Source organism: Hemiscyllium ocellatum, chromosome 5 (assembly GCF_020745735.1).
Source record: "Hemiscyllium ocellatum isolate sHemOce1 chromosome 5, sHemOce1.pat.X.cur, whole genome shotgun sequence".
In the NCBI taxonomy this organism is placed as follows: Eukaryota; Metazoa; Chordata; class Chondrichthyes; order Orectolobiformes; family Hemiscylliidae; genus Hemiscyllium; species Hemiscyllium ocellatum.
Genome location: NC_083405.1, coordinates 45,553,697 through 45,567,417, shown reverse-complemented (window position 1 = coordinate 45,567,417; position 13,721 = coordinate 45,553,697). Strand labels below are relative to the sequence as shown.

At 39.3% G+C, this 13,721-nt stretch overlaps 1 pseudogene; it reads left to right on the top strand.

Annotated features, from left to right (window-relative positions):
- The first annotated feature begins 13,163 nt into the window (after positions 1 to 13,163).
- Positions 13,164 to 13,322, top strand: LOC132816015 (large ribosomal subunit protein eL39-like; annotated as a pseudogene).
- The last annotated feature ends 399 nt before the right edge of the window (positions 13,323 to 13,721 follow it).

Genomic DNA, 13,721 nt, shown 5'->3' with positions numbered 1-13,721 from the left:
GCACTCCAAGGTCTCTTTGTTCAGCAATACTCCCCAGGACCTTATCATTAAATGTATAAGTCCTGCCCAATCAAAATGTAGTACCTCACATTTACCTAAATTAAACTCCATCTGCTATTCCTCAACCCTTTGGCCCATCTGATTAGGATCCCGTTGTACTCTGAGGTAACTTTCTTGGCTGTCCACCACACCTCCAATTTTGGTGTCATCTGCAAAGTTACTGATTATTCCTTCTATATTCACATCCAAATCATTTATATCAATGAGAAAAAGCTGTGGACCCAGTGTCTGTCCCTGTGGCACCCTGCTGGTCACAGGCTTCCAGTCTGAAAAGCAACCCTTTACCATCACCCTCTATCACTCACTGTCCAACCAACTTTGTATCCAAATAGCAGATTCTCCATGTATTCCTTGTGATCTAACCTTGTTAACCAGTCTATGATGTGGAACCTTGTCAAACGCCCTATTCAAGTCCATATAGACAATGTCCAATACTCTGCCTTCATCAATCTTCTTTGTCACTTCTTCAAAGAAGCCAATCAAGTCAGTGAGACCTGATTTCCCAAGCACAAAGCCATGTTGACAATCTCTAATCAGTCCTTGCCTTCCAAATACATGAAAAAGTGGTTTGATGAGGAAGAGTCAGCATGGTGTTCTAAAGGGAAAACGTGTTTAGTGAACTTGTTTGAGTGTTTTGAAGAGCTAACAGAAAGGCTTGATGAGGCAATGCTGTTGCTGTGGTATGTATGGATTTACAGAAAACATTTGACACAGTGCCCACACAGGCTTGTCAGGGATGCTATATAAAGTATGTCACAGTACAATAGGACAGTAGCAATATGGATAGAAAAATTGATTGTATAGTGGGAAGCCAGGAATAGTGATCAGTGGACAACATTTGGGCAGGAGAAAAGCTTGTATTTGAGTTCCCCAGGGGATAATATTGTGACCCTTGCTTTTCCTAACATATATTAATTATCTGGATCATGACATAAAGAGGACAATGTCAAAATTTGCAGATGACATGAAACTTGGAAGAAGGATAAATTGTGGTGAGGATAATATAGAACTCCAAAAGGACATTGACAGGTTGGTGGAATGGGTAGATAGGTTGCAGATAAGGTTAAATGTAGAGAAGTATGAGGTGATGCGCTTTGCTAGGAAGAACATTGAAAGTCAATATAAAGCAGGGGTACAATTCTAAAAGGGGTGCAGAGCAGAGGGTCATTGATGTGAATGTACACAAATAATTGAAGGAGGCAGGATAAGTGGGGACAGCAATTAATAAAGGATACATTGTCATTGGCTTTACTAATCATGTCATGGAATACAAGAGCAGGGAGGTGATATTGAACTCGCATGATACACTTGTTATTTCTCAGCTGGAAGTATTGTGTACAATTGTGAGCATCACATTATAGGAAAGATGCATTGGAGGGAATACAGTAACAATTATAAGAATGGTTCCAGTAATGACAAGCTTCAGTTATAATAATAGATTGAAAATGTTGGAACTATTCTCATTGAAGTGAAGAAGGCTAAGAGCAAATTTGATACAGGTTTTCAAAGTCACAAGTGGGCTAGACAGGGTAGAGAAGAGAAACAGTCCCTGTTTATAAAAGGAACAGGGGGAAAATGAAATATATTTAAAGTGATGTGTAAAACAAGCAAGGCGATGTAAAAAAAAGTTTTCACACAGTGAGTTATTAAGGTATGGAATGCACTGCCTGGAGATATAATGGAGGCAGGTTCAATTGAAGTATTCAAGAGCACATTGGATGATTATTTGATTATGACATAAATAGTATGCAAGCGTATTGGAATAAAGCAAGAGATTGGCACTAGGTAATAATGTTCATTTGAAGAACTGATCCAACTACTTTGGGCCAAATGGCCTGTCTGCGACTCTGTGATAATAATCAAGGTTTCACTTCAGCATCTACATGTCCAGTATGCTTGGATTATAACACAGGTGATGCATGTATCCTTGAATCTCACCAAGTGTGCCTGCTCTCTTCCAGGATGGTTGCACAACAATATGTTTGGGCGAGTCCATGCTAAAGCTTAATAATTGGTGAATGTGAGAACAGTCAGATCAAGGCAGCATTTTATCTGGGTGAAGATGTGATGGAGTATCTGGTTGTTTTAAGTAACTCATGAGTGTCAGGGATTGCTGATGTGTGAGTTGAGCACTGAATAGCATGAGAGCTTAGTGGAATAGTGAATTGGAGATGTCAGGTGAAGATGAATTCATCAGCCTTGTTCACCTGCAAAACTCAGGGCGAGATGTTGGACATTGATAAAGCAAATTATGTTGCACATATTTTGTTTGAAAAATTCTTAGTTTACTCCATTTATTGCAATGCAGTCAATTAAATAAGTATACCTTTAAGCTATTTATACATAATTTATAAGGGCTCATGTAACATATGATCACAATCTAGATTGTTTAGATATACAAGTTAATTTGCCACATAAACTGAAGTTATCAGATTCCTAAAATTCTGCAGCATAAGCTCACTGTAAACACTATCAATCCTTCCTTAGGAATTTCAGATTTTAAGATATCGTAAGGTAAATGACATGAATGATAAAACAACACAGCATCAACACAATTTAATTAACTTAGATTAGTTTGGCAATTGTATTCATGTTCTCTATTTGTGTATTCCCAAAGTATCATATGGCAATAGCCAAAGTATCATATGGCAAGAGAACTATGAAACGTATGAACATAAAGTATAACGCAGAAAGCGGCCATTCAATTCATCATACTTGTCCCAATTGAAAAATAGTGATGTAATCTACCACCACATTCTCCATCTACAGTCCTGTGGGTTATATTATTTCAAGGGCACATCCAACTGTTTTTCTGTCAGTCTTTCAGACAGGCATCCATCGCAGTGTAGGTGAAAGTATTTCTCCTCAACTCCCTTGTAATCATTAAGCTCATTACTTTAAAGCAATCCTTTGATTATTACTACCCCTTTCAACAGAAATAATCTTATCATATCCACTTTAACAGGGTCCACAGAATTGTATATACTTTACTTGTTCCATATACTTTGTTGCATTAGGTTCCATGCTAGGCAGTGGCTTGACCTAGTCAGGGGCCCTGATCCATCTATTGTCTTTTGGTCAAGGTAATTAACTTTTTAATTTTCTCAGATATAAGCTTGAATGATTCTCATTCTGTCAGGTTTTTAATAAGATAGGAAGCGTTATTGACAACTTCTAAGGAACCAGAGTTCAAAGAGTTTCCGTTTACCACTGGAAATATTCATTGAACCAGCTGAATCCACAAGGGTAGTCATCTGACTGCTGGGAACCAGTTTGTAAAACTACTCATGTCAATTTTAAATATAGATTAATTGCCTTTACAAAATTTGGAAAGTTGCAACTGTAAAGTTTGCAACATTACAGTCAAAATGAATATTGCTTTGGAACATTAAACCTAAAGCTGGTTTAGTCCCACAATGCTCCCCAGGAAGAAAAACTCTGAAATATGACAACCACAAATAGAAAATATTGAAAGTAATTATTTTTTGATACATGTTATGTGCAAAGAATACGCTTTCATCCAAAATTATTGAGTTTCAGTGACACTAGATATATTGGCTGGAAAATTTGAGGTAATTTCCTGATTTCCTATTATATCTTTGGCAAGAAACCAGTTGAACAATATTTTCCATCTAGAAATGTACACACATATTCAATTTTACTACTGGAGGAAGACTCATGTTTACCACTTCAGTTCTAGTCAGCTGGATGCATATATTAATCAATTATATGAATATATATTCACATTTGCATTTATTTGATTTCTAACAGGTTTTCTACCAGGGAGATAGTGAACATTCTGTAATAATTTAATCTGTTATGATTGTCAAAAGTTTAGTAGATGGAGAGGATGATGATGAACTTAGTTGTGAGAATTAAAGGACTAGTTAGAAATTACAGCCTTACTCAGAATAATTCCTATTATGCCTGAAGCATTATTCATATTTTAACAGTCCCAGAATGAAAAATGTGTATTTGTTCAACTACTATTATTTAAATGTTGGTACTAGCACTTCATGTGAGTAGCAGCTATTTTGAATTAATAAACACTCATCTCAATGACATCCATTAATTTCTAACTGGCATCAAGTTGTGTTTTTTTTTCACGTTTGGCCTTTTCTCAAGAAAGATGTGAACTAGAGAATACTATGAATCAATATCCATGCTAGACTTTTGAAAACACCTCAACTTTAACATTGGTTGGGGGACTTAAATTGCGAAGCAACGCAGAAAAACTGATTTATTTCAAGTTTTCTTTGGAATACCTTGAGCTTTTTTTTCAAGGAAATCTTTGAAAGGTCACTGTGGGTAGTGAAGATTTTATTTAACAAGGTTTTCTAGAAATCATACAGAGTCATTGAGTTGTGCAGCAAATAAATAGACCCTTCAGTCCAACTTGTCTATGCTGACCTAATATTCTTAAACTAATTTGGTCCTACTTACCAGCACTTGACCCATATCCCTCTAAACCTTTCCTATTCATATATGCAGCCAGATCCTTTAAAATGTTGCAATTGTTCCAGCCTCCATCACTTCCTCTGGTATCTCACTCCATACATGCAGCACTCTGCATGAAAAATGACCAATGATAAATGCTTGCTTTGCTATAGACCCTTCGTGTTCTTGAGGAGTATATTTTGGAGATATTTAGAGTGATAAGCCTTTGTATTTCTACATCACTGATTATGTGTATAAAACAATCTTTGCATCAAGTTGAGTAAGTTTTATTTGTTATGGATAAATGTGTTTATTAAGAAACCTGCTTGATGGATCTTTCTGTTTAAAACCTGATACAGATAAGGTATTTAGTTGGTAATCTTGGTAAGTGCAAGAAGTACTTTAATTTTATATTGTGAACTTGCAAGTAACAGTGTTAGGGTGGCAGTACATTCCTTCAGTTTCAGTGGCAACCTTTGTTAGGAATGAAAGCTCCCCAATATATGTGGCTGTATGGGGTTTTAAACATTTTCTTTCTCTGCTCCAATTTTGCTTTTTTGGGAAGAATCAATCTCTGGCTCATTTTAACATCAGGATTATTCCTTTTGGAATAATTTGCCAATGAAAATGAACTTTCCAGCTCATCAAGCAAACCTACATCCATAATTTAACTGCACAGTTAGACTTTTAAGGCTGTTAACTTGGGGGCAGTAACAAAGTAATGCATGTGTTTGGTTAGCAATCACAGTGGAGTTTATTTTAACGTCAGGCTTTGTCTTTTTCCAAAGCGATCAGTATTGGGATAAATTGTTCCCTCTCACCAAATTGTTGTTGAATCACCATAGTCTTACCAGACCATAGGGGCTACTCTCATTAGAGAGAGAAGCAACTGTTGGTGATTTAACCTGAGGGCTGCTAGACCTCAGGCAAGAGAAGAGGTTGAGAAGGAGAGTCCTTCATGGTAACGTCAAACCAGCAATGGGAATTGAACCCCTGCTGTTGGCATTACAGTGCTCTATAAACCAACAATCAGCCATCTGAGCTAAACTGATTCCCCACAAAGTTATCGAGTAAAAAATGAGGTCTGCAGATGCTGGAGATCACAGCTAAATAGAATTCTCTATTCCTGAGATGCTGCCTGGCCTGCTGTGCTTTGACCAGCAACACATTTGCAGCTGTGATCTCCAGCATCTGCAGACCTCATTTTTTACTCGATAACTTTGTGGGGAATCAGTTTAGCTCAGATGGCTGATTGTTGGTTTATAGAGCACTGTAATGCCAACAGCAGGGGTTCAATTCCCATTGCTGGTTTGACGTTACCATGAAGGACTCTCCTTCTCAACCTCTTCTCTTGCCTGAGGTCTAGCAGCCCTCAGGTTAAATCACCAACAGTTGCTTCTCTCTCTAATGAGAGTAGCCCCTATGGTCTGGTAAGACTATGGTGATTCAACAACAATTTGGTGAGAGGGAACAATTTATCCCAATACTGATCGCTTTGGAAAAAGACAAAGCCTGACGTTAAAATAAACTCCACTGTGATTGCTAACCAAACACATGCATTACTTTGTTACTGCCCCCAAGTTAACAGCCTTAAAAGTCTAACTGTGCAGTTAAATTATGGATGTAGGTTTGCTTGATGAGCTGGAAAGTTCATTTTCATTGGCAAATTATTCCAAAAGGAATAATCCTGATGTTAAAATGAGCCAGAGATTGATTCTTCCCAAAAAAGCAAAATTGGAGCAGAGAAAGAAAATGTTTAAAACCCCATACAGCCACATATATTGGGGAGCTTTCATTCCTAACAAAGGTTGCCACAAAGTTATACACATATCTCTCACCCATTATTATATAAATTTGACTTCTAAATATTATAATCATGGTATGTTGCTTCATGACTTGTTATACAGAGATGGCAATAAGTTTGACAGTTCAACACAGCCGATCGATAATTCCAATATTGTTATTTTCTCCACCTCATATATTGTCATGCAACAGTTTGTAAATTAGCAACCATTGCTTCTAATCTATAAATTGATGGTAAACCATATTAACCACTTACTTCAAATAAACAATCTATATTTACCCTGGATACTCTCAACAATAATCTGTAATTTGAGAAAGCATAGTAGCCATGTTTCCAAATAAGTACCTCTTTATTGTTTCCAATATAAATCAACAATAGTGTGAACGTGACCAAAAAGGAAATTAACCCAAGTTTCTTTAGAAGATCATTCTAAGAAAAAAATTATCTAAGTCACTTAAATAGATATAAGTTCATATGACCAAATCCTTGATCAAAGCAATAACTGTGAAACAGTATCTTAAAGGAGGAAATGGGCAAAGGGGCTTTTAGAAATGAACTCCAATTTTAGCTGACCACTAACAATGGAGAAAATAGAATCATTGATGCTAAAGATGCCACAATTAAAAGAGTGTACATATCTTGGAGGTATTTGGGCCTAGAATTGATTTTAAAAATGAGGAGGAGAAACAGAGCCTCAGGAGGATTTGAAAACAAGAATTTTAAAATCAAGATTTTGTCCAACCAGGCAGTAGTGTTTATCAGCCAGCACACAGTGGCATGGGCTTAAAGTGAGTAAAACTCAAGCACCAGTGTTTTTGATTACCTCCTTTACAAAGGGTAGAATTTCGAAAGCTAGACAGGAATGCCACAAGAGGGAAAGCAGAGATTGGTTAAGTGTTGAAGTGAAAGCAGAATAATGATTTCAGCAGATGAACTGAGGCAGCATAAGAACCGTGCAATAATACAGAGGCAGACATAATTGGTCTTAAAGATGACACAGATATGTGGCTGCAAGTTCATCTCATAGTCAAATATAACAAAGTATAAAAGTACAGTTTGGCATCGGATAGTCATCAAAGAGAGAGATAGAGTTGCTAGTTACAAAATGGAGTTTTAAGCAGAGGTAAAAGACAATGATCTCCCTATTTGATTAAAACTCTGCTCAAGTAGTACAAAATGCCTGATGAACAGTTTGATAAATTTAGCAAAAATGGAGGAGTTGAATGAGTAGGGGAGAGTTGAGTGTCAACCTTCATGTGTAAACTGATACTGATTTCAGTGTTGCTGAGAAGCATAATGTAGATGAGAAATTAGGCAATGCCAAGGTTAGATGATTGGGGCAGACTAGAGGTAGTTCTGTAGGTGCACAAAGATAATCCATTGAAATCATTATGCCAAGAGAAGGCAGATGAGTTTTGCCTGCTGAAATGCTAGTTTGCTCAGTTCATGTCTTTTCATTGCATAAATGTATAAACTTGCATTTTGTTTGTTGCAACTGAATGAATGTACGTGATTTGGCAGTGTACGCAGTGTTAAAATAAATAACTCTAAGTGAAATTATGTTTGGCTTTATTAAAGAACAACCCCATGTTCCAATCTTAAACATTGATTTGCTGGTCACATGAATGGATGCTATCAGCATGGATACATAGGTTTTATATACCTTACAAAACCTATCAAGTAAAATCAATCATGTTCATGTTAAAAACTGAATTGGAATGGTGCTAATTCTTTTTCTTAGAGCATCATCATACATTTTCCCTTTGGGGAATAGTGGAGAGTTGATAATTATCACTTTGTGAACCATGTTATGAGTATTCCCACTGTTGCCAACAAGTCTTTCATGAATCTTAACCTGTATGGTTCAGAGATGGGAATGTTGCTACTGTACCAGAGACTGCCTTTTAATGCCAATGTTACATATAAAGAACACCATGATTTTGTGTGTTGAATGACAATTAATCTTTCGTTATGTATGTACTTAATATATAGACCTTTTTCAGAAATTTACAAAAGTACAGTGCGATAATAAATGAAATTTGTAACCCACCTCCTGATGGGTCTTCGGATGCTGCCTGAACTGCTGTGTTTTTCCAGCACCACTCTAATCTAGAATCTGGTTTCCAGCATCTGCAGCCATTGCTTTTGCCTGGGTCAGAAGTAAATAATTCCTGTGGGCTGGCTTCTCACTTGCCAAAGGGACAGGTTTGGGAGCAGGCATGTATGAAATTTCCATTCTCTGAAGGCACCAATGGATTCTACTGCCTCCAGGATTGAATGTGACTTTCAAAGGAAAGGCCAGAGATAGGGGAACATTGTTTGACTACCTCAATCCATTCATAACCCCCTTACAAATCATTTAGAGCCATGTTTGGGACACAGCTGGCATCTATGCCAAGGATCTCTGCAAAAGCAGTAACACTGAGCTGTCTATGTCACAGAGAATTGCATCTGTTCTATACATAGGAGCATAATGTTGTTGCATCTACCAGGATGGTGCTACAGATGTTTCTCCATGAATGTGGTCACTCTCTCATGTATTCAAATCTTTGCATCATTATATGGACTCCACTATTTTCTACACAAGTCTCTGCAATGCCTCAGGGATCTCTGACAATCAATAACTCATCTCCCCCTGATTTTCTAGAGAGTCCTTGTTGGGTACAGCAAGGTTCAGCATCTCTGTCCAACAGAGTGTTGCCGTTGTCCACCATTCTCAGTGGGGGACTACCATAGCTGACTCTGTTCCACTGTCCTCTTGCTCACTTAAGAGGTTTTGCTCACCCAATACCACACACTCTCAGCTGGACTTCATTCAGACTGGTACCCATGTGCTTACAGTGATGGATTGTACGTGGTGGGGCTGTGTTTGGCGTTTCTCTTGCAATGAGCAATGATTGTGCTGGGACACTCTGCACTTCTTCCATGGCCAATCCTCCAGAAAAAAAAGTGGAGTCGAGAATTCAGGCTACTCCATCACTGGCTCTACACAACTGACCCATAGATGATGGGGGGTCAAAGTGCCATGATGCATGTTAGATAGGGATTTCCTCCATATCCTTCACCTGCAAATGGGAGGGAGTGGGGTCAGCTACCTTGTGACTAAATTTACAAAGAGCTCCCTGTGTGGCCTTCCATCCTCATCCAAATCACAAGTGCATAATCAAAATGGAAATGGCGGCCACTACATCTGGATTGTTGTCTAAGTACCCTGGCTACAAGCAATTTTGAACACTTCAGTCAACATTTCAACCTAGCCCTGCTAATGACTGTGAAACCCAAGTAATGTTATACAAGCTATAATGATTTAACTTGCTTTCCAAAATTGCAGTCAAAGATTTCCCTAGCAAACTGCTGAAGCTGTTCACTTCACATCTTGGAATATAAAATGTCCACTCCACCACCCGATATTCAGTGTGACCTTCTTAGATAAAACGGGATGGGAAGATAAGCGGCTTCCGTTATTTCTGGCACACATAAAACCTGCCACTGTATGTGTGCCAAAGGCTTCAGCAACATACATCTGAATGAGGACAATGATGTGCAACATCCATGCAGAGACATCTCATTCTCCTCCTTGTCAAGGAGTTCCATGTCCCTATGTATGGAGGAGGCTGATCAAATGCTGTTTGTGTGTATGTACGGTGTCTGCTGAATGCTGAGGAGCTGCTTTGTTTCTGATATTGCCCACACAGGCACATTCAAACTATTCCAGTGGATCCAGGGACTGTGAGGTGCTGCGTTTTGGAAAGGCAAATCAGGGCAGAACATATACACTCTTGGGGAGTGTTGTTGAACGAAGAGACCTTGGAGTGCAGATTCATAGTTCCTTGAAAGTGGAGTTGCAGATAGACAGGATAGTGAAGAAGGTGTTTCCTTTATTGGTCAGAGCATTGTGTATAGGAGTTGGGAGGTCATGTTGCAGCTTTATGGGACATTGGTTAGGTCACTTTTGGAATATTGGCGCAACTCTGGTCTCCTTCCTAGAGGAAAGATGTTGTGAAACTTGAAAGAGTTCATAAAGCCAGGGTGTTGGAGATTTTGAGCGAAAGGGAGAGGCTGGATAGGCTGGGGATATTGTGCCTGGAGTGTCAGAGCTGAGGGGGTGACCTTATAGAGGTTTATAAAATCATGAGGGGCATGGATAGGGTAAATAGACAAGTTCTTTTCCCTGGATTGGGAGTGGAGTCTGAAATTAGACAGTGTAGGCTTAGGGTGAGAGGGGAAGGATATAAAAGTGACCTAAGGAGCAACTTTTTCACATAGAGGATGGTGCATATATGGAATGAGCCACCAGAAGAAATGGTGGAAGCTGGTACAATTACAATATTTAAAAGCCATCTGAATGGGTATATGAATAGTAAGGGTTTAGAGGGAGATGGGCCAAGTGCTAGCAAATGGGACTAGATTAATTTAGGGTATCTGGTCGGCATGGATGAGTTGGACCGAAGGGTCTATTTCCGTGCTGTACAGCTCCATGGTTTAAGCTGTATTGTCTCTGTGGTGTCTGCACTCAGGGATGCTACATGAATGGATGAAAAATACCTGCTTCTGAAAGTTCAAGATCAGCATGAACGTCCAGCAGGTATGGAGTCTTCTTTTACTATGAAACTTCCAGCCATAGATGCCCTCATGATCCAGTGGAGTTTCAGGAGAACCTCAGGATCAGTAATTTCCTATTTGATACTGTGCAGATGTGAGAGGAGTACTACGCACTGTCCAGAGTAGGAGGTGGGTCCGCTATATCATGATATGTATCTGCAATGTAACATCTCCTTTCACTGGGACCACTGATGACTATAGGAAGGCCCTCTACATGAGGATTCCATTCAGATCACGTCTAGGTTTTTAGCAGTATACTCCTGTCAGAAGGAGCACAGGTTGATCCTTGGACTCTCTACTCTGGATAACTGGAGGATGCACCAAGATTATGAGAAGGATAATGGGAGAGCTGTGAGATTCACAGCATAGTGCTCAGTGAGAACATAAGGATGTTCTTTAAATGGAATAGCTCCTTCACGACTCAAATAAAATCAAAATCCAATAACCTTGTGAAAAAAAAACACTTGTGTTTGCACTTAGTGTGCCATTACCTACGGAGCTGGGAAAAAAGGTTGGATGATGTGAATGGTCTGGATTACACATGGTCAGTCACCTGAGGACACCCTTGGTTCCTTTGCCTCTTCCCAGAGTTGCATCCACTGTTCTCCTGTACAGAGAGAAAGCAGAGTATCAGTGTATGAAATAAATCACGTTTGTGGGCTGTCGATGAGGGATATGTGCAAGATATCAAAGTGTATATGAATGTATAACAGGGGTACAGTTCACGAGAATACTGAGGAAGTCAATGGAGGAGTTGGCACTTGAAAGTGTGATGTGGGTTGAAAAATGTGGTGCTGGAAAAACACAGCAGGCCAGGCAGCATCTGAGAAGCAGGAGAATCGACGTTTCAGGCATAAGCCCTTCTTCAGGAATGTGTAATGTAAAGTGTAAATAAGTAATATAATATACTACGTGTGTGTGTGTATATATATATATATATATATAAATATACATATATATATACAGCACACAATTTCTTCAGATTTGAAGGAGCATACACCAGATGCTTACGTAAAGGCACTGGGTATTACAGCACAGGAAGAGGCAATCTGGCTCATCATTCACATTGGATGATCCCATTTTCCAGGATGTGACATGTGCTCTTTTATGTAATGGGCTTCAGGTACAGCATGCTTTCAATGCTCGGTTTTGAGGCACCCGACAAAGCAAAACTGTGAGTTCTAAGTAGGCTACAAGTGGCTTGGTGAGGTGCCATGAGAATCAAAAGGAGTTGCCAAACGTCGGATGCCAGTGTCAGTAGACTAGGAATGCATGCACTTGGTGCCGGTAAGGCATGTTGCTTGGTGCTGATAGAATCTGCTGCTTGGTGCTGAACAACATTGAACATTCTTGTAGTGAGAAGTGAGCTGAAGTCATGAGCCTATGACTTCCATATTAACAATTCTCAATGCCCAGCTTGTACGGCGTGTTCGGTAAGATAGGAATATTAATCAGATGAGTTACACTGTTCATAAGACATTTACTAAACAATACTCCCCTTTAATTGACATTCACTGCTGCCTCACGAGAGCCTTGCCTCTCCCCCTAGTAGACACATAAAAATGCAGTGAATTATTCCTGATATCAAGGTAGGTTTCGTTGGTCTTCTCTTGTAATTCTACTTTAAATCCTGCCAGAGTTCCAGTCATTCCAGCTTCCCTGAGACTTTTCAAAAATTCTTATAAATGCTTCTTAAGTGTTGTGATGGTTCCATCTTGACCACCCTTTCAGGCAGTGAGTTCCAAATAACCGTCTAGGTGAAAACACTTTGCCTTAAATTGCCTCTAAATCTCATGCCTTAAATCTTAAATCATTACAACAAGGAAATTGAGCTGAATTTGCAGAGAGGGTAGGGTGAGTACAGCAGTGAAGGAACAGGACAGTGCCCAGAAATCCCTACCCACTAAGGGTTTTCATGGGATGCTTGTCTTTCCTCTACCTCAATTAGGAACAATAACCGAGCTGCTAAGATTTATGAAAAATGAGGTTTCGGAATTTTACCACATCCTTTAAAAGGACCTGCAATTTTGCAACAAGTTAAAGTTGCCATTGTCTCACCAGACCTTAAAATTGCTCTCTCATTTAATGTGAGGGTTATTACACCTCAGACAAGGGACATGGTCAAAGAAGGAAAATCCACCATGGTAACTTCAGCTGATGGTGGAGTTTCAACTGGCATCAATCTGCACTGCAAGCTAGCCATCCAGCCAACTGAGCTACCCAGCTGGGCCATTGTAGCAGCCAGAGGGTGGTGTTGGTCATGTTATCCCAAAAAACTTTCAGGATCAGGTGCTCCCCCCTCCAAGAAGGTGAAGTCGAACCAGCCAATTTCTCAGTAGATCTACATGAAAACCAGCAACAAGATTAGGTACAACTACAAAAGAGGAGACATTGGAGAAGAACCAAGCTGGACCTGTAAAGGAACTTAACATTGGCACATGATCACCAATGGCTGTCTTCTCTGATCTCTCTCTCTCTCCTACAGAGAAAAATAGTGGCAGTGTGGATTTGAGTAAAGGTTGAGCACACACAAATGCAGTTTTTTTTTAACCCCATTTGATGTTTTCTATTGTGGAAAATAATTATTGAGACTGATAGAACAGCACTTGCTGCACAAGCAAAAAATAATTGGAAACATTGATGCTCACCACACCTAGGAGGTGATAGATGTCATGTGTGCAGAGAGAGAGTGATAATTGCTCGCATTATTTAAAGAAAAGCAGGATGAATGGGTACATGACTTTGGCAGGCTCGTAAGATTGCAAATTATTTAAAAGGCATTGACTGCGCACACATACACGTCTGCAGGCTTTACAGG